The sequence below is a fragment of the Heterocephalus glaber genome, unplaced genomic scaffold, assembly GCF_053883595.1.
Source record: "Heterocephalus glaber isolate CG9 unplaced genomic scaffold, H.glaber_assembly_v1.0 deba00000281, whole genome shotgun sequence".
Taxonomy (NCBI): Eukaryota; Metazoa; Chordata; class Mammalia; order Rodentia; family Bathyergidae; genus Heterocephalus; species Heterocephalus glaber.
The window spans coordinates 3,051,970-3,077,224 of NW_028258139.1; the positions used below are offsets into that span (position 1 = coordinate 3,051,970).

General features: G+C 38.4%; 1 protein-coding gene, 1 long non-coding RNA gene and 1 pseudogene across 2 annotated transcripts in view; 2 read left to right on the top strand and 1 right to left on the bottom strand.

Moving 5' to 3' along the window:
• LOC147830190 (uncharacterized) overlaps nucleotides 1-25,255 on the top strand; it is a 179,295-nt gene that overhangs the window by 76,778 nt on the left and 77,262 nt on the right. The window lies entirely within an intron of this gene.
• Nucleotides 1-25,255, top strand: part of St18 (ST18 C2H2C-type zinc finger transcription factor) — a 311,874-nt gene that overhangs the window by 76,208 nt on the left and 210,411 nt on the right. The window lies entirely within an intron of this gene.
• Nucleotides 18,238-19,099, bottom strand: LOC101713878 (small ribosomal subunit protein eS1 pseudogene; annotated as a pseudogene).

Here is a 25,255-nt window from a genome sequence, read left to right on the forward strand (position 1 = left end):
TTTGGGCTTCATTTTTGGTCTGTATTTTTCCCATGAATACTATGCTCTCTCTCTCTCTCTCTCTCTCTCTCTCTCTCTCTCTCTCTCTCAGATCTGGATATAAGATATATTTATACTTTTATTTATTTTCCTTTTTTTTTTTGTAGTGCTAGGGATCAAACCTAGGGCCTTGTGCATGTTAACAAGTGCTCTACCACTGAGCTATATCTCCAGCCCTGTTACTTTATTTTATTTCCATTAAGTTTATTGGTACATTTTATGTATATAATACAGTTACATTCATCATTGGGATCTTGTACCATTACATGATGTATCTTGGTTCTTATTTTTTTCCCCTTCCCCTGCCCTCCCTTCAACCCCCCCCCCACCCTTCCCTATTTACAAAGACTTTGTTTCCATGTTTTTCCTTTTCTCATATTTTTTCTTTTCCCTTCTTTCCTTTCCCCTACCCTTCCCACTCCCCCTACTCCTTTAGATGTTTTCTTCCTATTTCACAATACCTTTTATTTTATTTTAATTGACACATAATAATTGTGTGTATTTATTGTAAAGTATGATAATGCAATACATGTATACAATGTACAATGGTCAGGTTAGGATAATCAGCATTTTCTAAAATATTTTCTTAAATATTTATTTTCTTAAATATTTACAATTTTCTTAAATATTTATTTTCTTAAATATTTATTTCTTTTCTTAAATATCTTCTTAAATATTTATCATTTTTTGTTTAATACCTGTCTTCTAGTTCTTCATAAAATATTAATATGTTATTGCAAACTATAATCATTCTGTTGTATTGTAGGAAACTAGAACTTATCCTTCTGTTTCACTGTATTTTGGTACCTGTTATCCAACTTCTCTCTCTATCTCCTCTCCTTTACCCTTCTTAATTTCTACTAATCACTATTTCACTCTCTTTTACTTGAAGATTACCTTTTTTTAAGCTTCCAAATATGATTGAGAATATGTGGTACTTGTCTTTCTGTGCCTGACTTATATCACTTAATTTAGTGTCCTCCAGGTCCATTCATTTTGCTGCAGATTATAAGATTTCATTCTTTTTATGGCTGGACAATATTCCACTGTGTATATACACCAGTATCTTTGTCTAGTCATTCATCCATGGACACCTCCATTGATTCTATGTCTTGACTATTGTGAATGAAGCTGCAATAAACATGGGTATGCAGATATCTCTTTGACACACTGTTTTCACTTCCTTTGGGTATATATGCCCCGTAGTGGGAAAGCTGGGTCATACTGGCAATTTCTTTTTAAGTTTCTAAAGAACTGCCACACTATGTTCCAGAATGGCTATACTAATTTACAGTCTCACTGTAAATTATGAGAGTTCCCTTTTTCCCACATCCCCATCAGCATTGAATACAATATATTTTTGAATCAACAAAGATAAATTGTATGTTTATGGTGTATAACATGATGTGTTGACATATGTATACACTGTAGAATGGCTAAATTGAGCTATTTAGCATATGCATGACTTCATATACTTCTTTTTTGTGTGTGGTAAGCATACTTAAAAACTGTTCTCTTAGCAATTGTCAAGTAGACAATATATTATTATTAGCTTGTCACCATGATGTACAATACATCTCCTGAACTTATTTTTCCTGTTCAGCTAAAATTTTGTGTCTCCCCCAAATCCAACATATTTCTAAGGGGCATGTTCTTTGGAAAGCTATTTCTTTAAATAAAAGAAGGACAGGGCCAGGGATTTAGCTCAGTGGTACCGCCGCCTGCCTCAAAAGGGCAAGGACCGGAGTTCGGTCCCAGTACCAAAAAAACCAAAACAACAACAACAAAAAAGAAATAAAAGAAGGGAATATACTCTTTTGCAGCTCCTTAGGGAACCCTGCCTTACTACTGGTGCCCTCCCTGGGCCAGGCAGGGGCAGAGCTGATATCCTTCAGGGAAAGGGCCATTCTGAGTCTGGCAGCACAGCTCTGAGTTGTACTGGGGCCAAGGGGTCTGACCATGTACCCTGGATCTTGTGTGTGGCGCTGTAGGAATGGGTGGGAAGTGCCAGAGAAACCTCAGTAGTCTATCAAAATGAATCCCAGGGAGCACAACCAAGTCTATCTTCTTATTTACAGGAAAATTCTAACCTCAGACTTTTAGGAATAATCAAAAATCCAGACAAATATCCAAAATACCGCATAAATCCTAAGATTAGTTAGATAAATTGATGGAGAATTGTCTGTGGCTAGAGTGCATTTTGTTCTTGGAATTTACTTTGGGTAAAAAACATATTTGTTCTTTTGTAATGAATACTGGGGAATAGAATGTGAAACAAAAATCCTAGATTCTTGTCTAGAATCCACCACCACAAAACCTTTGGGACATATAACAAGTGGCTTCACCGTTCTCCAGGGTTTCTAGAGAATTTCAGTTAGGAAGAATCATGAATTACAAATAGGAACATAGCCTTTTCATGGAGCACAATGCAGATATAAGATGTTGACCAGCGGTTGGACTGTGGGAACCTAATGATTACTATTATAAGCCCTTTGGGCTTTAAAGAAAGGACAAAGTCTCAGTACTGATTAAGATGGGTCAATTAAAATATTTCTTCTCGGGAATTGGTTAGTAAAAATGTGTTAAATGTTGTATTAGTTTTCAGATGCTACATAACAAATTACCACAAACTTAGGGGCTTAAAACAACACAAATTTATTTCTTATAGTTTTGTAGGTTGGGAGCCTGACACAGGTCTTACCGGGCTAAAATCAAGGGGTTGGCAGGACCACATTTCTTCCTGTAGACTCAGAGGCTCCACTGTCTTTCCCTTCCACTTTCTAGAAACTTCTTGCATGCCTGGCTCCTGGCCCCTTCCTCCATCTTCAAAGTCTTGCTGAGGGTGTGTAGAGTTTCTTCACTTCTCATTATTCTGATTCCTCTCTGTCTCTCTCTTCCCCTTGTAAGGTCCCTGTGATGACATTGGGCTTGCTTGGATAATCCAGAATAACCTCCCCACTTCAAGGACAGTTTATTAGCAACTTTAATTCCAGCTGCAAATCCTAATTCCCTTTTGCCATGTGTTATTTTTTTTAGATCAAAAATGTCCCACAAAAGACCCATGTGTTCAGAGGTGAGGCTTTTGGAAGATGAATAGAAATGGGTGTGCAACTATCCTTGTCAATGGACTATAACCCATTGATGAGTTCATGGACTGAAGCCTCTGAAACCATAAGTCAAAATAAACCTTCCTTTTTATGAGCTGTATATGTCAGGTACTTTGTTCCAGCTGACCAATACACCATGTTAAGTGACAGAGTCACAGGCCCTAGGAGTTAGAATGTGGACTCCTTTAGGAGACCATTATTCCAGGCACCACAAGTAGGTGAAAGAAAAGGTCTCAAAGTTTTCATAAATTTTACAGATTTTCAAGATTCTTTCCTTCATTTTCTTAAAACACTAAACCTTGTTAGTTGTATTCCTTTCAACTCATAGTCAACCATATCATCCTAACGATTAGCCAGATGGAATGGCTTTGAATCACCTCTGTGTTTGATTTTGAGGTGTCCAGAGTAAAAAAAGACAATCACGTTTTTGTGGGGTGGGGAATGGATAGAATTTTGTATGTAAATCTAAGATGTCCTGGGAAGATTCTCCTTGGTTACATGTGCTGTAAGGTGAAGTTAGGTGGAGTAGGGCAGTTACAAAAATCTGCTTTCTTTGCATTTGGCATGATGTCAGGACAACTACCAGCTCAATCCACTCCTATACTTTTATCTTGTGGCCACAGAACTTTGGGGAATCTTACATTTTCAGTGTGTCTATCTTAAGCCCAGCAGAAAGGCATGGAAACTCTGTTTCTCAGTTCCTTCCTGAAGTATTCCTCAGGCCTCTCCCTTCTCACTGCTTTTGAGGTTCACTCCCGTGGATGTCACAGTTTCTTTTTTCACCCCACAACTGAGATGAGTTCAGTGACAACAAGGAGACAGATTTGAAGTGGTACTTTGGAAGTAAGCACAGAACACACAGCAGCCTTCTTCCTTGTGTAAAAAGCATGATAGCATCGCTTCAGAAAGTTTGGGGGGTGCGGTGAGAAAAGGATAGGTAACAAAGCGAGGATGGACCAGGTACTGGAGCAGCTCTGGATAGTGGAGAGTTAGTGGGAACAATCCACCCTTCTGTTCTGAAGTAGGAATGAAATCATGTTCCAGTCATAGACACTTGATGAAAGCATTGTGAGTAAGCTTAGTGAAACCTAAGAAAGTGGTTCTTCTCTACTCTGTGCCTGTGGTCCTAGAGTCATGTCTTGTTTCTGCTTTCCCAGTAAGAACCATGCTCCCGGCATGAGGATGAAGGGAAGAATGAGGATTTCCCTGTGAATTTCTGTGACTCAGAGAGAGAGGCAAACCCAAGCACACCTAGGAGACCTGGCAGGGTTGGCAGAATTGTCCTTCTGATATGTGTGGCAGTAGTTCTATACTTACCTTTTTGATGAGTTGGGAAGAATTGCAGTGTTGGAAAAATGTTATGACTCTATCTTTCAGTGGTATTCAGGATCTAGCTGGGTAGGCATACGCTGGCTGGGTGCCAAAAGAGGAAATTGTTTTTACAAATTAGTTTTTCAGTTCCAAAGCAAATTTGTAGTATTTGGTTGCCTATACTTTGAGTTAAAAGACATAAGAAAGAAGACTTTGGTTCTAAGGAGTCCTACAATTTTGTGTGTAAAATAACCCCACTTCATGCTACTTAACACTTTTCAGCAAAATTAATTCAGGGTTAAAGGCAAAGCAACATAACTTACGGAAAACAGCAGTGGTAAAACATTATTTGGCAAATTATTTAAAATGTTCCTAATGCCAATATCAAAGGGTGAGAAAACTTAATAGGCATGGGAAGAGAAGAGCAATTAAAGGTGTCAAAAGATCCACAAAAATGAGTAACATCCAAGCAACCAAAATAGAACTAATGAAGAAGTGACGGAGGGAGAGGTGACAGCTCAGAGCAGTAGCCTCCAGAGCCTTCTCCATGTGGCTGGGAGTGAGTGGCCCTCGGTTGGCCCTGAGCCAGCAGGATATAAAGCAGTGGAATTGAAAGAATGAGTGAGCTACCATTGTAACTCAGACTGCGGACCTCAGGCTCATGTTCTCCTATCACACTGTGCCCCACTCGAACGTCTTGGGAAAAGCCAATAGCAAAGTCTGAGGAATTGGGAGTCCTTAAAGAACTCAAAATTTTTGGGCCAGGGATTTAGCTCAGTGGTTCCACCGCCTGCCTTGCAACCGCAAGGACCAGAGTTCGATCCCTGGTACCAAAAAAAAAAAGAACTCAAAATTTTGTACATGGGCAGGATCTGAAGCTTGCCCTCTCAAGATTTGTGGCTCTTGATGTACATGTCCTGCATGATCCCTGGGACTTGAATAGCATGGAGACAAGCTCATGATTTGGTTTTGTAGCACAGCATGGGTTGTTCAAAGATGGCCTGACCTCTTCCCATGTGTCTTTTATGTTTGAGCGTAGAGGCCAGAAGAACAGAAAGTCACAGACTGAAGGCAGGAGAAGGGTTCAGTGTGAAAGACATTACCTGCTGCTGCCTTGGAAGGCAGGGGATGGAGAATGGCCTCTTAGGACTGAAAGCTGCCTGACTGTCAGCCAGCAGGTGAACAGGGCCTCAGTCCTATAGCCACAAGTATCTGAATCCTGTCATAACCTGGAGGACGTTGAAAGATGTCCCCACCCCCAGTGAGCCTGAAGCCTGCCAACACTTTGATTTCAGACTTGTAAAACCCTAAGTGGAGGACCCAGGCACTCTGTACATAAACCTCCAACCTAAAAAATCCATAAGCCAATAACTGTGTGTTATTATAAGCAGTAACAATTGTGATGGTTTATTATGTAGCAACAGAAATGCACAAATGAATGACTCGCTAAACTAATTTTATTAAAAAAATTTCATTAATGGAGTTCAGTGAAACATCTTTTCCTTCCTGAGTGTTACTATGCTATGACTTCATAAAATATTCAAAATAGAAGTTATATATTTTACTCGTGCATTAAGTGTCACCAGAAGATATGCCACTAAAAATCACAATTCTTTGAAATAGATGTAGCCATATTCCCAACATTTTTAAAAAGTTCACCCTGAGAATAATTTTTTTAAGACGTTATTCACCTCATCCAGATATTCTTACTCTTTTAGCTATCATCACCAAATACAAAGAGCGTGGAATATATTTTTAAGTCAATTTGGGCTTAAAATTTAGGCAGCAGAAGAAAAATCTGGTAGGTTGAATTTAGTTACATTTCCTCACATGAGCGCTATCCAAAGACCACTGCATAGTGAAGCAAGTTATATACATCTGTTTACCCAAGGTCATGTTGCCCTTTGACATGCCTTCCCGTGGGATTCACCATAAATAGAGAAGCTTTGTGTGTTAGCTTTTCAGTGCTGTGACAAATACTCAAGAGCAATCAACTTACGGAGGAAAGATTTTTTTTTCGACTCACGGTTTCAGCAGTTTCAGTCTGTAGTCACTTGGTTCCATCGTTTCTGGGCCCGTGGTAAGGCAGAACGTCATGGTCCAGTGGTGGAGCAAAGCTGCTACTCATCATGGCCAGAAGGAGAGTGGTTCAGGGGCGAAATGTACCCTTCAAGGGCACACTCCCAGATGCCCACTTCCTCCAACTAGATTCGGCCTCCCAGCTTCCACTGCTTCCCAGAAGGCCATTGTGTTATGTATCCATTCACGAATTAACTCACTGATGAAGTCAGAGCCCTTATGATCCTGTCACCTTCCAACAGCCCTGCCTCTGAACACTGCTACTTTAGGGATGAAGCCTTCAATATAAAAGCTTTTGGGGAACATTTCAAACCTAAACCAAACCACAATGGTACTCTGAGAAATGCCCACTTATCATTAATAAGGTGGCTGGTGGCTTAGCCTGAAGAAATTATTTCCAAGAGAATGTATGGTATATCTTTCTAGGCTTAGCTTCTCCCCCTTTTTAGTTTATTGGGGGCTTTTCTCTATTCATGTAGGGTAAAATAAATACTTGGCTAGCTAGAAAATTGGTCTATATAGATAAATCTCCTTTCTGAGTCTGTCAAATTAATAATAGGATCATTTTCTCTTAAACCTGTATTCAAAGCCATTTTGGCTTGTTTCTTCTTTTCACTCTTCCAGGGTGGGAAGACAGAGCGAGTACTTGCAGTTTCTATGAGTAGACAGGCATAATAATAATCAAAGAACATGAGACTGAAGCCAAAACCTTTGCCAGACTCAAAGAAACAAATTGCACCGAAAATCATCGCAGACTTCCTGGCTGCTGGGATGGCAGCCTTATTGTGTTTCTCAGCCCGGTCTTTCTGTTTTTCTTATGGCAAATGTCACATTGTTGACTTTCCATCATGTAATGTCAGAGAGAATGATCATTAAGCAACCTTTTGAAAAAACAAACATCTTTCCTTGGTTCGTGAAAAATTTGGAAAAAAAGAATTTCTGAAAATGATTTCCCTATATTTTAGTGGAGTGGGCATATGAAAAGCCTATGTTATTCTGGGAATGCTGGTTGACTTGTTATAAACTGGTTGCATTACTTTGTGTCAAAAATCCTACCGAATGAAAGAATATGGTGTTTCTATTATTTTCAGAGCAGAAAAATATTTTATGCACTCTTAGCAAGTGCAGTAGGATTCACAGCAGCTCGGGCAGGCTTAGATTCACCATTTACATAGAGGAACTTCACATGTCAGAAACTGGTTTCTTTAGTTTTTAACAATTGATTATTTTTAGTGGACAAAAGTGAGGTTTCTCACTCACATCCCAGGGGTTATTTATTTTCTTTCATGATAAGCTTATACATGTCTTTGACAAGCTGCAAAAGGAGACTTCAGTGGATCTACCTGCTCCTTTCCCATGTCATCCACCTACCGTGGATGCACGAGACCGATCCCAAAGCTTTTTCTAACGCCTGTTCCAAGCTAATGCTGGTGCTCTTGCTCTTATGCAGTGGGTTTGTTTCCTCTTCTTTTCTTTCTTACTTTGAAAGAATAGAAAATTCAGCTGGCTCCTGAGATGGCTCTGTGAATTGTGTTGTGTTTTCACCTGAATAGTCCAAGAGGTAGAGGTAACTGTAACAAATCATGAACTGCATTTCTGTTTTTTGTTGACTCTGGAGACAGAAGTTAACTAGGTGAAGAGGGCACAGAAGGGCGTTCTCTAGGAAGAACAGGCACAGTTGGCTGCAGGGACCAGATGATGGAAAATAGGGGCAGGGGTACTGGGGCCTAACAGTATGACCTGCCACTTTACAGATATTGTCTAAGTTCTATCAAGAACGGGAGGTCTAGGAAGGGGTAAGGTTAGAGGATGGGGTTTTTGCTTATGAAGGGCTCTTGATTGGCTGCAGTATGGAGGGTGGATTAGAGGAGGAGCAGAGTATAGGGGAGTCAGGAGGATATTTCCTAGTCCCCATAAAAGCTAACATTTCCTTGGATTTTGGAGATGGTGCGGCAGAAGGATGGCAAGATTGCAGCACTATTCAGGAATTTATGTCAGCCAGATCCCAGATTGCAGATGGATTGGCAGAGGTGGGGGGAGGGCTGTCGTGGAAGATTCCTGGGTTCAGGATGGCTGCGCATTCTTGGAGCCTAGAACCTTAGGAAAGATCTTTTTTAAAAATTTGCTTTGTTTCAGATAAAAAGCTTGCATTTCTTTTTGGATGTAATTAACTTAGGATTCATTTTAGACAGTGAAGAAATGTCCAGGTGGTACTATATAGCTGTCTTTATCATCTAGCGAAAAAGAATTAAGGAAATAAGGTAGAATTCTAGAAATAAAATTCCGTAGGGTTAAGGCAAAAAATCATAGAAATTTGAGATTGCCAATTTAGTTCTCAAAATACTTCTTCCAAATACTGTAATTTTACATTTTTCCAAGATATTGTGGCAATATTTTAATTTGTTATAATTTCTGAGAGAAAAAAATGGTGGTAGGAATAAGAAGTAGATGGAGGGAGCTTAGAAAGAGCTCTGTGGGTTAGGTCATGGAAAGGGGAGAGTGTAGTAGGTGAATTATTCCTTGGGCTTTATCCTCACTGCTGAGGGAAACAGGGATGGAGAGCAGGTGAGTTGGTTTGATCCAAACCTTGGAACCATAACAAACGACGGAGGGAAAATATAGAGCCAGCTTAGGGAAAACATGTTTTCTTACAGCTCCCTTTGGAAGGCATAATATTGAGTTTGATTTTTGAGCAGAGAGACACAAAAAGCTCCACAGTCCCTCCTAAGCATCTATCCTTGGAATCATTTTTTAAACAGATCCTTAAAATGAGGCAAGTTGTTTGCCTAGAAAAATGTCCCATTGAGCAGGAAAAAGAAACTAAATCCAAATTCAGTATGTGTCTGCATATGAGTATGTGCATTCAGTATGTGTCTGTAAATTGCCTACATTTAAATTCGCCCATAATATAATTCCATGATGCAGATTTCTCTGAGGCAGACTGATCTTCCTATCTATGAAAATTTTTAAAAGTAAGTTCTATATTTGGATATTTTCTTTTTTAGCCAAAACTTCACTTTGAATAAAAAAGTAAATCAGGTGAAATAATATGTTTCTTTCACATTTTAAGCCATATCATCAATTGAAATGAAATTAGAAAACAGAGCTTTCAAGTATGATTTTTAATGAATGTTTATTTATCTATTCATTTTTAAGTCAGAGAATGATAGAAGCAGGTAGAGATAAGCTAAATGTTGTTGACTAAAGTATGGGAATGGGATTCAAATTATTTCATTTAAGTAGGTATTTTGTAGCATCAAATATCTCACAGAGACTATAAAACAAATTTCTAAATGTACAGTAGGTCTATCTTCCAACTGCTTTTATTGCCTTCTGTGAGAAAGTACAGAGCCTGAGTGTTGGCCATCCGTCTAAGTGTGGCTGTCAGCTAACAAAGGTCTCCCTGGATGGGGCTGACTCAATTGCCAGAAACGACTCCCTTTCAGAAGTGGGCCCTCTTTGCCTTCTCCAAGGCCTTGCAGATACTTGTCTATTTGTTCTAATAAAAGCTACCACTGATGCAGTTATTAATACTCAGTAATTACAGAAATGAGATGCTCTGTTTAGGGTGGCCAAGTTTCAGTAACAAGGGACTCACCTTTTGCTGAGACTCAAATATTTACACATTGCACCAATGGGTTTTGAGAAAGTGAACACAGTCTCCAAAAGTTTATCAAATGTAAAGAAAAAATATAGAAGAGTAGGTTTCTTCTTTTTCTTTTCTGAAACTCAGGTTTCCTTTTCTCCTCCCTCATCTTGCCCTGAATATTTTTTTCATTGACTTTACTTTGGCATTGTCTTTTCCTGCAGTTGGCTCTTTTCAAGAATCTTATTGTTCTCAGAGTTCTTTTCTTTCAAATCATTTTCTCCTGTCTCCTTTCAACCGAAACCACAAGCTGATCATTGAGCCCAGTGGCTTCCTAGGTAAGAAATGTGTCTGACTAATTGGCTAAATATAGGTGCCCCCGCTGAGCTGGTAGCTTTCTTTAAAGAATTCTCAGTGGTGTCCTCTCAACCACTTGTCTTTTCTATTTAAACTTTTTTTTTTCTTTTTCTTTGTAAAAAATGCTATGCAAGTCTTATTCTGGAAGAATTAGTTATAGAAGAAATACAGAAAACTTGTCCTTGGGAAACATTTAGGATAATCTATTTGGAAGAATTTCTTCTTTACTACTTCAAATATATATTTTGTTGTATCTAGTGCATCAGTGACTCAAAGCAAAGTCAGTTCTCTCCTCTGAGCAGGTAGAAATTAGCTAGATGGATGAGTAGCTGGGGCTTAGGGTCAGACAGACCCGGTCCTGAATTTTGCTTTGTTGTTCTATTGTTTGGGGTAAGTTATCTCACTTAGGCATGAACCTGCTCCTTTATTTGCAAAACACAAGTGTTAGTAATAATAAGGCTGTTCTAGTATTGTCGAATGATTAGTACTAGGTGCCTGGTGCAAGGCACAGCCCACTTAATTTTAGCTCAAAAAATGAGCTATATTGGATGCTCCTTGGTGTAGTGGAGGTGATATCTTTGCTATGTCTGCCTTCTAGAAGCAATAAGAATGAATGAGTTAGGGAACCCAGTAAATATGCTTTTATCATGAGAATTTTTTCTTCTCTTAAATTGAATGTGAAAAGAAATCCTGAGGAAGGTTTAGGGATTTCAAGATGTTTCTTAGAGAAAATTTTTTGATCATAGAAATGAAAAAAGATACATCAAGACAGTATAAGTGGGATCGTGCTCAAAAATTAGGACCAATCATATATTTCTTCCCAGGGCTGAAGGTGTAGCTCAGTGGTAGAGCGTTTGCCTAACATGTGCAGGGCCTAGGTTTGATCCCCAGCACCACAGGAGAAAATCTGCCCCATTAGATACAGTATTTCTCCAAAATAGCAATTGATTTTGATTCCTGGTAGATTGCACAGCATAATATTGAATATATTTAATATATAACATGCAACAATAAATGGGTATACTTTATAGTTCAAAAATTCATTTGGTTATATTTGTCATATATACTTGTTATATTTATATATACACACACTTTAAATCATATAAATATGTATATACTTTGTAACATAGATTTTTTAAAAAAATTGTTAACTTTTTTGGTAGTGCTGATGTTGGACTGTGTTAAGAAGAGTTTCTCTTCTCTTCCACTGTCTAAAAATATTTTCAGTGCTTGCCAAATATAAGCAGATTTGCACTTCAAGACCCACACTTGGCTCCCATGAAGAACCTGTTAAACCATTTGGCCAGCGATTCCCAGAATTGCAAACATAATTCATCCTTCACTCACTAAATTTACTATGTAGCTAGGATTTGGGGAGGCCTTCTGCTAGATTTTATTATATACCTAGACAGAAATGTCACACCTGAAACAGTCAGTCAGTCAGTCCTGGGGTTTTTCTGTCTTTATTTCTCATTGTAGAAATAGGGTGGATATTAATACCTGGATACTTGGGCATGTGTATGTGCATAGGTATCAACAGTAGTTTGAAAGTGACTTTTTGATAAATTTATGCTCTATGCACATGAACCCTAAAGTAATTTAGGACATTTATATGTGTGTATACATATATGTATGTATATATTTATAATATAAATATTACAAATACAAATAAACATAACCACATAAATGTGAATACGGAAGAAATATGAATACATATGTATATTTGTAAAAATTTCAGGACTTCGGTTGGAGGCAGGTTAACAAGGCTGTATGGTGTATTAGTATGAACTTCTCTCCTCCAGCCGCGGTTGTGGCTCTTCAGATGGCTTGGCAAACAAGAGGTTAATGGAGAGGGAGGAACAGATAAAGTAAATAAAGTCAGTTAATTGCAGGAAGCAGTTGCACAGCAACTGCAGCCAGGGAAACGGTTCTGTAGAAGCAGCCAGTCAGAGGAATGAGTTAACCAGGAACTGTTTGCCTTCTTGCCCCTTGCCCTGTTCCTCTGCCCTCTGCCTGTCTATCTCTCAGTCTCTGTCTCTGTGGCTTTCTTCTTTCTTTCTCTGCCTCTTACTCAATCCCTCCTGATTTCTGCCTCTATCTTTTTTCGTCTGCATACATGCCAAGATGTACATACAAAAATGGTTTATAGAAGCAGCAAGGGACTTTTAACGATTTTATTTTCTCCAGTTCTCTGCCCATTGCCCAGGCAGTGTTCATGCAATTTCAGGCTGCACATGGTCCTGCTCACCCTGTTGTTATTTACTAGGTGAGCACTGGGGTGTGCCCAGGGGAGTCATGTGTATGTGTTGAATGTGACGTCATAATCCATGGAAGTTATGTATTTATCAACATAAACTCCATCATAGCTGTCAAGGTAACTTGATTTATCACAGAGAATGATATGCATGTGTATCAGAAAGTTACTGGGTCACCCATGTGAAAATATATAAAAGTTATACACACACACATGCACACAAACAAGGACATAGCTTATAATGAAATCTGTATTTTCTGTTCTTTGAAAAAGGACATAGAAGTATGTTGGCCTTCAGCCTAGATGAATATATATATAGGACTGGTGGGGGATTTTCTTAGTATTAATCAATTAACTTCAGGTTCTTTTGGCAAAATGCCTCAAAAGGGATGGCATGTCCTGAGTGACCCTCATGTGTACTTTATGCCAGTAGTGATCATTAAAATCGCAAAATCGTCTCACCTGGTTCCTTAGGACATTAAATGAAGATAACAAGAATAATAAACTTGCCTATTAATATAAAGGAAATATTAATCTACTAGACACATAAAGAAAATGGTGTAAAATTCCTTCTGTATCCCAGCACAAATGCATACTTTAAGATGATTTTTAATGTCTGCTGCTCATTATTCAATGAGAATCTTAAGATGATCAGGGCCCTATTATACTCAGTCACTTATAAAACACATAAACATGCAAGACAAAGAGCCCTTGGAGCCAACTGTTACACTCGATAGCATGACACAAACATTGTCTAGCAAACCCACTATCAACTAGGAAAGAAAAGGGGTTCATATTTTTGAATATAGCAAAGTAGAAAAAGTGACATTTTGAACTTTTTAAGCATTGGGGGAGTATTAATGGAAATAGGGTCTTGATTCAACACTTCCTGGTTTCCTCATAGAGTTCAGGATTTTGCAAACAGGGAACATAACTAGAGAAGACCCCTTCATGTCATGGATGTGTATATTTGGATCTTCTGTGTGATGTCTTTATGAAGCCTACTCATATACCCTTCCCACTGCAAAGAAATACACATACATGCTCACACATGGAAGTAATGTACATAGAAACTCATACCTGCAAACACACAGAATCACTCAAATAAGGGCACACATGAGAAATGCAGGTACACATACCCAGAAATACACATGGAAATGGACAAACACAGAACCTCATGCACAAAACGTAGTCACACAGAGAAATTAGTATACAAAACCACACACACAGAAATAGATGCAAAAACACAAATATGCACATATATCATCCTCCCTTTAAAAAGAGCCTCTGTTTTTTTACAGTCCCTGGGCTACACTGGTGAAAGATAAAGTGAATGAAATAAATGAATCATTAGGGCACAAAGGTGACATTAGAGAGAAGAAAGGAAATGCGGGAATAGGAGTTCTGTTTTATGAACAGTACCAATCCCGAGTTTGAGCGTGGATGAGTGGAGAGCCTGGGATGCCAGTGCCAGCAGATGCGTATGACACATCTTCACCCAGCAGACTGAAGCTCCCCCTGTTTATCAGCAGTCAGCCCAGTGCTCATCCACACTCAGCCCACTTGCTGGAAAATGCTGATATTTTTTATTGGGTAAAAAAGAACTATAAAATATCCCTCAAAGACTGCATCTTGGTAATGATTTTTTCAGTTGTCATCCTTCTTAAGGATGTAGAGAGTCCCCTGTGCCCAAGATAATATTGTATAAAATAGGCTGAGATCTCAGTGCTACTGAGCATGTGCCCTGAGGTATTACTTAACCAAAACTGAGTGTCAGAGGGAGCTTATGTTATAATTAAAAAAATCTTAAAGGGGTTTGTAAATTCTGGAGAGCTAAATACCATGTGCTAAATTGTGAATGCAAGCCATGATGCACATACTTGTTTTTATTTCTCAATAGCAGTAAATAAATGCAAGTTGTTATTATCACCATTGCTATTAATAGATGGGGTGGGAGGTTATATCAGGAAGCAAAGCCATATTGGGCACGAATTCTGTCAAAGTCTCATGTGGCAAGGATCGTTGTCCTATCAGTGCCATTTTACCTTTAGCAGGTTATTTGGCAGTGAGTGCCCCATTAATAAATTCACTTTCTGTTCCTATTTCTGTAGGTTTTCATTACTGAATACCTTAGAACCTAGGAAAATTATTGAGGCTTAATTAGTGCATGATTGTATATCTGTACTTTCCATGTGTGATTCTAATATAGTCATAAACTGGATAAGATGAACACTCAGAGGTAGTTTTCCTTCTTACTTTGCAAAGGCTATAAAATGCACTTTAGCTTTATTTTCTTGAGTTAACACTACTCTCATATTCCTCAAAGAAAATGTCTCTATTCCCATTTTCCAGATGGCATATGGACACCTATGTCCATAGCAAAAATAAGATCTGTGAGCATGAATTAATGACCATGGCTGAGTATCCATTTCAGTTTTCCTACGGAGGCACTGCAGAGACCTTAGTCACAGCTAAAACAGAGTGCCTTTGTGTGTGCCCCGTAGGAGGGAGAGATTGCATGGAAGCAAGTGTTGGCTCAACTTCATAATGAGAAACCTGGATACTGATGGGGTTTCGCTTTGATTGGATTCTGGAACTTACTACACTCAGCTGGGTGTAGTCCAGCAACTGGGTGGCACTGGCAGAGGGAGGCCTGCTTCTGCAGCAATTACTGGTCAATTGCAAGTGATTATAATGGCACGGTGTCTAAAACAATATGGAGAAAAATGCTGCCTGGAAAATATCAGTGATGCTCTACAACGGAACCAGCAAGTTGCTGGGGATATCAGTGTAATGAGAGATGTTGGAAACTCAGGTTGCTACTCTAGATCACAAGAAGAAGACACTTTAAAAAAATCTCTGTGGCCCATTTCCCACTGTGTCCTACCTCAGAGGGAGGCAGAACAAGGCTAAGTAGATTCTACACACAGGCTTTGTTGGTAAGTGGAGATGGCTCGACCGAATTCAAGGAATATCAAAGCTGACCAGTCTTATTATATGAAGCCAGCCAAGAAATAGAGAGAACTGAAAATACCTTACTGCATCCAACTTCACCTCCACCCAAGCAGGGTACCCCATGAGTCTGGGCACATGCGGCTTCCCAAAGATGACTGTGCTCAGAATATGTTCATGAGATGCTTGGGAGTAAGTGCAGGGTGAAATCCACCAGTAGTTTATTGCTTTGATATTTGCAGACAGTATAGTAGAAGTATCATTTTTTGTGTGTGTGCCCATTATTGCCTTTGAGTTATAATGACTGCAAAAGTTTGCAAGCAATTGTGTACCAAGCCACTGTAAAGCCAAGCCCAAATGGAGACTATGGGACTCCCTCCTCAGTAGCAACCTTTGGCAAGGTGGATGGTTTCCTTTGAGCACTACCTCGGTGGCTTCCCAAGAAATGCTACTTGGCCTTGGCCTGGGCCAGTGTACTGTTTTCAGGCTTTCCATTGGCTTTGTGATGGTTTCCCTGCCCCTATGAGAAATTGTGACATACTCGTTCTTGGCAGTCACCATCTCAGGCGTTAAATCACTTTCCTCAAAATTTCCAGAGTTCTGACACATATAATGGTCTCAGTGGGGGATTTGCAATGATTCTTTTTCAGAATTTATGAAATTGTTCACTCCCTATAGCTTCTGGGCCTTTAAATTGCTTTTCAGAAATCCCTCCCATGAATTTCCCGTGATTGTCACTTTCTGTCTTTAAAATAAATATACACCTTTATGCATTGTTTTGGGGCCAAGAGAAGTGCTTTTGACTTTGCTTTTTGTTATTGATTTGTAATATGCCTCCAGCCTCACCTAGCTAAGTATATAGTTAGATAATGGCTGTTTTAACACAGAAGGGGCTTCATTACTATGCATTTTTCATTTCTGCAAATCTGAATCCTGTGGTCCCCCCAAGCACATAAGCTTTCACACAATAAACCAAAGGTCACACCAGTAAATGATTCCTGCATGGTGGCACCTAAAGTTGCCAAGGAAGTCTTGATTTTAGCATTCTGTGCCTCTGTCTGTGGTAAATTTTCTCATTTCCAGTTCTTGTAAATTCCCTTTTTCCTACTGCTATCACTGAATCCAGTTACCACCAACATGGAAACAGGACTGGATAGTAATATGGGGGCTTGCCAATAGAAGTTTAGCCTTTTAAAAAAAATTTGTAATGTACTATTGGAAGTACAAATAGTGGGAAATGTGTTTATTGTATTTTGAGAGGCATGGGAGTGTTTGAATTTTTGCCTGTGCTTTGTATTTTTATACATATGACCCCAGGTCACTAAGGATGAAGATTTGAAGCCAGATTAGGACTTGACCTAATGTTTCTTGACACAAGGAGTAGGTATTCTATGTAGCGATTTCAGAAGCAGTTATAGTATATTGAAAAGGAGCTTTAGGGAGAAAGTTAACGTGTGTTGGGACTTTCAACAAAGCATTATGTGGTCAGTCCCTAGTTGTCCACATTTAATTTACTTAGGAAGTTGAGGGGATTGCATGGTATTTTTCTTTTGGATCTACAGTTTTTCCAAAATAAAGATAAGTAAGAGCAGAAAAAGGCTCAGAATATTGTCTGAAGAGAGTCTGAGTAAAGTTTCCTAGCTGATGGTATTTGGGAATGGGGAAATATATAAAAAAAAGAATTTTATATAATAGGGGAGTATAAAAAAAGAATTTTACATTTGAATGTTAGGGTAAAGACACCGAAGACAGAAGAGTCACTCTAAACTTAAAGCATAAGCAAATTATTCTCTGTCCTCTATTTCGTTTTTGAAAATTACATGGTCATTAATTCATTAGTACTATGTGGAAATAATGATAACAATACACAGATGCCTTGTTCTCGTTAAGCATTCAGCATGCATAAAAATTATAGCAAATATATCATTCTTGGGTACAGTAATACCAGAAATTGACCATTCTTAGATTAGATCCAGTACAAACATATTCATTTCTGTTCAATTTTAAGCAGCCTGGAATCAGGCACTTACAGATTCTTTAGTAGGGAATAATAAACTACTTCCCTTTCAAGTGATCTCTTCAGGTCGTTCCAATTTCTGTCAATGGTGCCATCATCTTCTCAGTTACTCAGAGCTGGAACTACTTCAAATTGACCATGAAGTGTTTCAGTGATTTTTTGGTACTGTTCTTAACTGTATTTTCCTTTTTCTTTCTCTCTGCACTTCCCCTCCACCACTGGGATTTGTGCTATTGTGATCATCTCCTGAGTACTTCTCTCCCTCCTCATGTTTCTTTGACTCAGTGTGCTCTGAACATTGCAGGTTGGATGATCTTCATAAAGCAACATTAGTTCTGGCAACTGCTCTCTTTAAAATCTCTTTTGGTTCTTAAAAATTAATTCCTCCAGCCACTGGCTTTTAAAACTTAAGAGAAAGCCAGCTTAATTTTCCAAACTTATTTTCCAGTGGTTTTACAAAGGAGGTCTTGACTGGCCTTTTTGACCATACATGTCTAGGCTTTAAGCACAGTTTTTTGGTTTTTTTCATCACAAGTAGGATTTTATTTATCACTATTAAAAATCTGGATTTTAAACAGACTCTTGGACTGGTGGTTCATATCCATCAGCTCGTTCAGCTTTAGCTCCAGTCTCATCTCCAGTAGCTCTTCCAGAGCTGCTCCCTTCACCATGAAGCTCCATGAGTTTTCCCAATTCAGACTTGGGCTGCTTCAGCATTTTTACTTTTCTGACAAAGACATCATGAAGAGGATAAAGAGACTGGCAAGCCTTTTCTATGTTTTTCCCAGTGCTGTCTGGATTCAACTTATTTACCACTTCTTTCAAATCATTTGTCTGCACCTCTCGGGTCATGATTTCCATCATCTTCTTCCGGATTTGCCGGACCTGTTGGTGCTGAGGATAAGAGGTTTTCCATATCTGCTTGTTCGGTTTTTTAGTAAAACCAATACAGAGCAAACAAAGCAAATAACCATCAGTAGTCTTGCAACATGAGTTTCGATCATGGTCTGCCATTTCTTGACCATGAAACACATTTTGTCATGGGTGAGATCCATACCATGGAAGTTAGTCAGGCAGTTTTTGCCCTGAACATCTTCAATAATTAGCTTGAATTTTCTAAAGGCAACTTCATCGTTCTGCAGATCAGCAAGGCTCACTTGAAATACATGACCTTTGAGCCCATCAGTTGCAATTTTGGTTCCTTGAGTTCTGGTGACTAGTGTTTTTCCAATATTTCTTATGTTGAGCATAGCCAGAGCCTTCACGTCATACCAGTCTTTTTTAGAAAATTGATCAACCACTTTCTTCTTGGCTCCCTTTTTGCTGCCTTTTGTAAGGCGCTTGTTCTTGCCCACCGCCATGGTGCTGCTCGGAGAGCCAAAAGGTTTAAGCACAGTTTTGCCATGTATCAGTTTTATTTATTAAAAGAACATATAATTTCTATAATTAATGCCATAGAAATAGGACTTCCTTTGTTAACTCTTACCTGGATTAAATGAGATAATACACATCAGATCTTTTTTTCTATGTCTGATATAATTGTTAAAAAGTATTGATTACTTTCCCCCCCTTAAAGAGCATTGTTTATAGGCACCATACAAAGTTACTATAAGGATTCATTGAAATGATTTTTTTTTTTGGCCAGGCACATAGTACAATATGTAACATAAGGTGAGCACAGAAATGGCTCTTGTTTTAACCATTCCACAGAAAGCCTGTTGGGTAAATTGCATGGTTTACCTCTTACCCTATAAGGGTATAATCAGAACTTCTAAAGTCATTCCTCATTATTTGTTCCTTTCTCCACGTATTTGCCTATGTGGTTCCTTTCATCTGGAAAGTTTTTATCCTTTTCTGTATAATCCATTCTTCAAAGTACCTTTTATAGCTATAGAATGGGGAAAAAATAAGAACCAAGATGCATCATATAAAGGTACAAGTTCCCAACGAGAAATGTAAATGTACTGTATACCTAAAATGTACCAATAAAATAATTTAAGTAATAAAAAGAAAGAATTCCTTTTGCTCTAATTCTGAATTCTTTTTTATTTTTATTTTTTGTGGTGCTTCAGATTGAACCCAGGGCATCCTGCATACTAAGCACATGCTCTACCACTGAGTTACACCCCAGCACCTGTCCACAGAATTCTTATTACCTATGCTATACATTCGAGATGTCTAGGCAGTCATTCTATCATCTGTCCACATATCCATCCACTCATCCTCTATTATACAGTAAGATCATACAGCTTACCTGTGCCCTGTATTCTGTCTGTTCATCCGTCAATCTATAATTGATTGCTAGTAAAATTTTTCCTACTATCCTGTAATTTCAGACTATAATAAATGTGAAACCCACAAGCACTAAAGACCTTATAAAGCTCATCCTGCTTCTCCCCAAGGCTTCATGAGAGAAACCAGCTCAAAGGAGCCCACATATCATCCAGAGCCATCTTCACTCCAGCTACACGATTTTCTCATCAGGGCATATTGTTTGTGGCAGAAGCTAGGATACATTGTCCCCTAACAACCAAGGGCCATCAAGTTGGCTTTAAGCTGTGAAGCGTGGAGGGTAGATGAGATCTTATGTCCTAGCTGGACATGTGCCCTTGGCATGTTGGACACCTTCCCAAGGTTACCAATCCCTCAGACAACTAATTACATTTAGAAGAACTGGAGCACCTTGCACTTTTTGCCTAGCAAAAGTCATATTTTCCCATCTCCATTTTATTCTTTGCCTAGAAAAGTGAGCCCAGCTAGCATCTAAAAGAGGCTGGAGAGAGAGATGTGCAAGAGGAAATCCTACACTTTAACCAATAGCCTTTAGGGAGAAATGTTCAAGAAGCTTTTGGGTGGGAGGCAGAGAGCTTTGACACTTGAGATTAACTCTTAAATGCAAACAGGACCGTACTCTACTGCAACTTGGTTATTGAGCTTGATTTGGCTTTTTCTGACTTTCACCAGGCCACAGAATACCTTATCCTGTGGGAAAGACAGAAACCAGGGCAGCCCAATGGGAGACAGAAGCCTGAGAAAAGAAATTCTTCCAGGTTTATATCTCAGCAAGTGGAACCCACTCAATAAATCAGTAACACTTGTTAAGCTTGTCTCTTTGTGAACACAGTAGTTGGCTCCTCCAGGGGAGAGATTGTTTCTTAACTCCTACTCTGCCTGGTGACATGTAAACTTAGATTTTAATGATGATACACCTACTTGAAATTAATTTTCTTTGACTTTCAAATAAAAAGGATCACATCTATGGTTAAAGGTGAGAGTCAAGAGTCTTAGTCTGTTGGCCCTCCTACCTTATTTTGATTTAAAAAATTCTTTAGTCTGGACTCCTTGTGTTGATATCCACTGCCTCTTTCCCTTCTTGTTCACAGAGTTTCTGCAGCATAGCCATTCTGTGGAATTGGACCTCGTTTCTTGGTCCTGGGCCCTTTACAGGCCTGATTCTGGGGCAACCTGTTTGCTGCTCTTGAACCCCTGGAGCAAGTCCCAGTGCTGACTCAGTACTCAGTGAATCAATTGATTGATTAGCAATAGCTAGCTACCAATTCCTTTGGTGGCAATAGTTGATGTGATATTTTCAAACTATTCAATAGCAAAGCAAGTCACAGACTATAGCTATTAGTATTGCTTTATTGTAAATTCTTGAATCCAGGTAAATTAAATTCTTTGCAGCTTCACTATGTATGCTTATTATTTGATTTTTAACTAAATTTAGCTGACAAAGCAGATTCTGATGATATGGATATCAAAACAGTTAGCACTTTATTTGATTTACTCTATGGGAAAGAAATGCCTTCAGGTGAAGGAGCAAGACAGCTTTGTAATCATACTGAACTGTCTCTCAGGACCAGCAGGAAAAGTAATCTTAGAGAGAAGACAATAGGTTGAGTGATGTTTTGTCGAAAAGAGTGCACCAGGAAATAACCCTATTATGTCTAATTTATTCTTCATTGCATAACTGAAGGCGTTATTTCATTAGAAGTGTTTTGATGTAAAACAAACTTGATCAAATATTAGCGTCAAAATTTTTATAATTTCATTTTAATTTATTGTGCATTTGATAAATGACAGCCAATAAGAATACGCAATTTGAAACTTTGTTGCAAGTTTCAAGAATCTAATTGGAATTTAAATAAATAAAAAAGGAGGTATCTATACTAAAAGTGTATCTGAATATCACACAGACAGCCAAGCCACAGAAAGGATGAAGAGCACAGGAGAAACTGGAGAAAGATGCTCACAGGTTGCCAGACTTCCTCTCCATCAGCCCCACCCCTTCTATTGGCTGCATGCTTCTGTCTCATTATAGAATAGCTTTTCCGCATTACAGAAACATTTCAGAGAGCAACTCTGATTGACCCAACTTTGTTAGTTGCTCACTTGTGATCCAATCAAGAGCGCCAGGAAAGCAGCCTTGTGTTGTACAAATGTTTGGTCTTCCAGTTGCCATCTGGGTGGGAGGGGACAGGCAGGAGGCTGGGAACAAAAGCAATGTGTCTAGTTTAAGAACTTTTTAAAAATATGGCTCTCACCTAATTACTGAGGAAGTGATAGAGATAATTCTGTGTAGTGGGTGAAGACTTAGAAAGAAATCACTAGTTCTATATAACGGTAATTCAAATGATGTATTTCGAGTTTTGCGACAGCATCAGGAGGAACTACCTTTTTTACTGTATAAATCCTATAGTGAGTTTTCTGTAAAACTAAAATATTAGCAAATTTTGTTGATTTAGCTATTTAAAACTTTTCCTTTTCATTTGTATTGAGGTGCAGTATTTTTACATCTTTATGGGGTACAGTATGGTAATTCAATATGTGCATGTAATAGGTGATAATCAAACCAACATGACAAGCACTTCCATTTCTTCAGACAATAATCATTTGTATGTGCTGGGAATTTTGAGCTTGTCTAGACATTTTGAAATATAGGTTTTTGTAGTCAGTAATTAGCCTACTGTGCCATAGGAAACCAGAATTACTCCCTCTTCTCTGTGTTTTGATGCCCTTTATCCAACCTTTCTCCACTCCTACCCCCACCTCGCCCTTCCCAGTCTCTCCTCACCTCTATTCCATCTCATTCTTCTGTTAGATCGGCTTTTAGTTTCTACAAATGAATGAGAATATGTACTATTAGTCTTTCTGTACCTGGCTTATTTTACTAACATAATGACCTCCACTTCCAGCCATGTTGCTGCAAATGACAGGGTTTAAGTCTTTTAAATGGCTGAATAATATTCCATTTGGTATGCATATGACATTTTCCTTACCCCTTTACCTGCTCACGGACATTTTGGTGGATTTCAAATCTTGGCTATTGCCAGTGGTCTTGCAATGAACATAGGAGTGTAGGCATGTCCTTAATATCATGATTTTATCTCTTTTGTATAAACACCCAGGAGGGGAATTGCTAGATCATATGAGAGTTCTAATTTTAGATTTTAAAGGAACTTCCATGTTGTAAAGCTTTATTTTTGACCACTGTTCCTGATAGGAATTGTGAAACTCGAAAGTTATATACCTGTTGATTTGTATTGGCATCACTTTGTGGTTCCTGACATACCAAAAAAAAAAAAAAAAAAAAAAAGAAAAGTCCTACCAGGAGACAATGGGACTCTTCTTTCAATGTTTGCAGTTCATTCCCACTCACATCAGCCCAAAGCAGCAAAACAGACAAACCAACAAAAACGTTGTGTTACTTGTTTGCACACCATTAGCACTTGTCTAGATATTATTTAGTCATTAATTTTATAAGGTCGTTTAAAATTCTTTCTGATTTTCATCGTCCAAATATCTCAATGACACAAAGGTATAGATAAAAGGAGTTAAAATTTAATTCACACTACCCAGATAGAAAAAATATTTTTTGCTAAATTGTTCAGACCTTTGTTTTTTTAAGAGATTGACATGATCATGCCCAGGTCACAGCTCCTCTGGGCTTTCCACTGACCTCAGAGCTGATCCTCACCCTGATGTGCAGTGGACTCTTTCTATCCAGGTTTTTATTTTTTTTCCACAGGTACGATACACATAAACAATACATGGCACTGCTTTTGTGTGACTTTGGAAATTTGTGTTGCTGGTGGCATACTAAAAGGTCTTTCTGCAACTTGAAATTTCTCTTTCCACATTATGTTAATTAAATCGAAATATGATGCCACAAGATAAGTTAGGCAAGTATTTTAATTATATTCCACAAATCCATGCCATTATGCTCCTGCTGATGAGCATTTATTTATTTCCACTAATATAAACAATACAGCATGAGCATCCTTGTGCTTGTTCCTGTGCACAGTCTAGAGTGGCTTTAAGCATTTTCCTGAATAGCTAAAGAGATGGGTCATTAAGTGTATGCATCTCTCACTTTTCCAGGAGATTCCAGGCTGGTTTTGTTTTAATTTAGAGCAGTGTTCAAGATTCTTTTTGTTTCCTCATCAGTATTTGTGTTGTGATAATTTTTTTATGTTTGCCAATTTGATATCTGATGGTGGTTTCAGTTAGCACTCCCCCGGTTATTAATGAATTTGAGCATTTTAGTTTTCAGGTATTTGGATGTCTTTCTCAATGAACTGACTGCTATAACTGGGGCTTACTTTTTTCAAAATTGAGATGTGTGTGTGTGTGTGTGTGTGCACGCACACGTGTGCTTATTAGTTGTATGAATTCCTTGCAAACTCTGAAAAAGTATTCTGAGTGGCCACTAGAATGCCAAATAGAAATGAAGAACAAATTCTGAAAAGAAGATATCAGCAGAGCAAAACTGATTAGCTTTTCTATCCATATGTAATAAGGACTTAGGAAATGGACTAGGGAAAGAAGACTAACTTCAACATAGTAGCAGTAACTATAAAGTGCCTATAGGACCTGGGATTTAGCTCAGTGGTTTTGCTGCCTGCTGCACAAGCACAAAGACCCGAGTTTGACCCTCGGTACCAAAAAAAAAAAAATCCTAACTATAAAGTGCCTACAATAACATCTAGTCAAAATAACCATGGTCTTGATGGAGAAAGCTATAAAAAATCAATGAAGTCCATAAAATAAGACTTAAATGAATGTGAAGTTATGTCGTGTTCATGGGAAGGCTCAGTATTATAAAACTGTCAGTTTTACACAAATTATAAAAACTTTGACAAAATTTATAGTTTGTTAGTGTCAGGGGTAGAGATATGGATCTGGCATAATGTTCTTGTGCTGCTGAGAAGAGTCTATATCGACACAAGTCTCTGGATGACATTTTGGCAGTGATTATTAAGATTTAAATATGTTTATCCTATTGCCTGGAAATTCTACCTGCTATTTACTCTCAAGAGCTACTTGGATATTCAGTGATGCTCTAACACCCTCAACATTCATTATGAAGAGAATGACTAAATGAATGTTGGTCTCATCACAATTGGCAATTTAAAGCTGACCTGTGGCCTAGGGGTGTAGCTCAGTGCTAGAGAACTCACCTGGCATGTATGACATCCCCAGCACCACAAAATAGAAAAATAAGTAAAAAATAAGTTTGACCTATGTTATCTAAGATACATATACTACTTCAA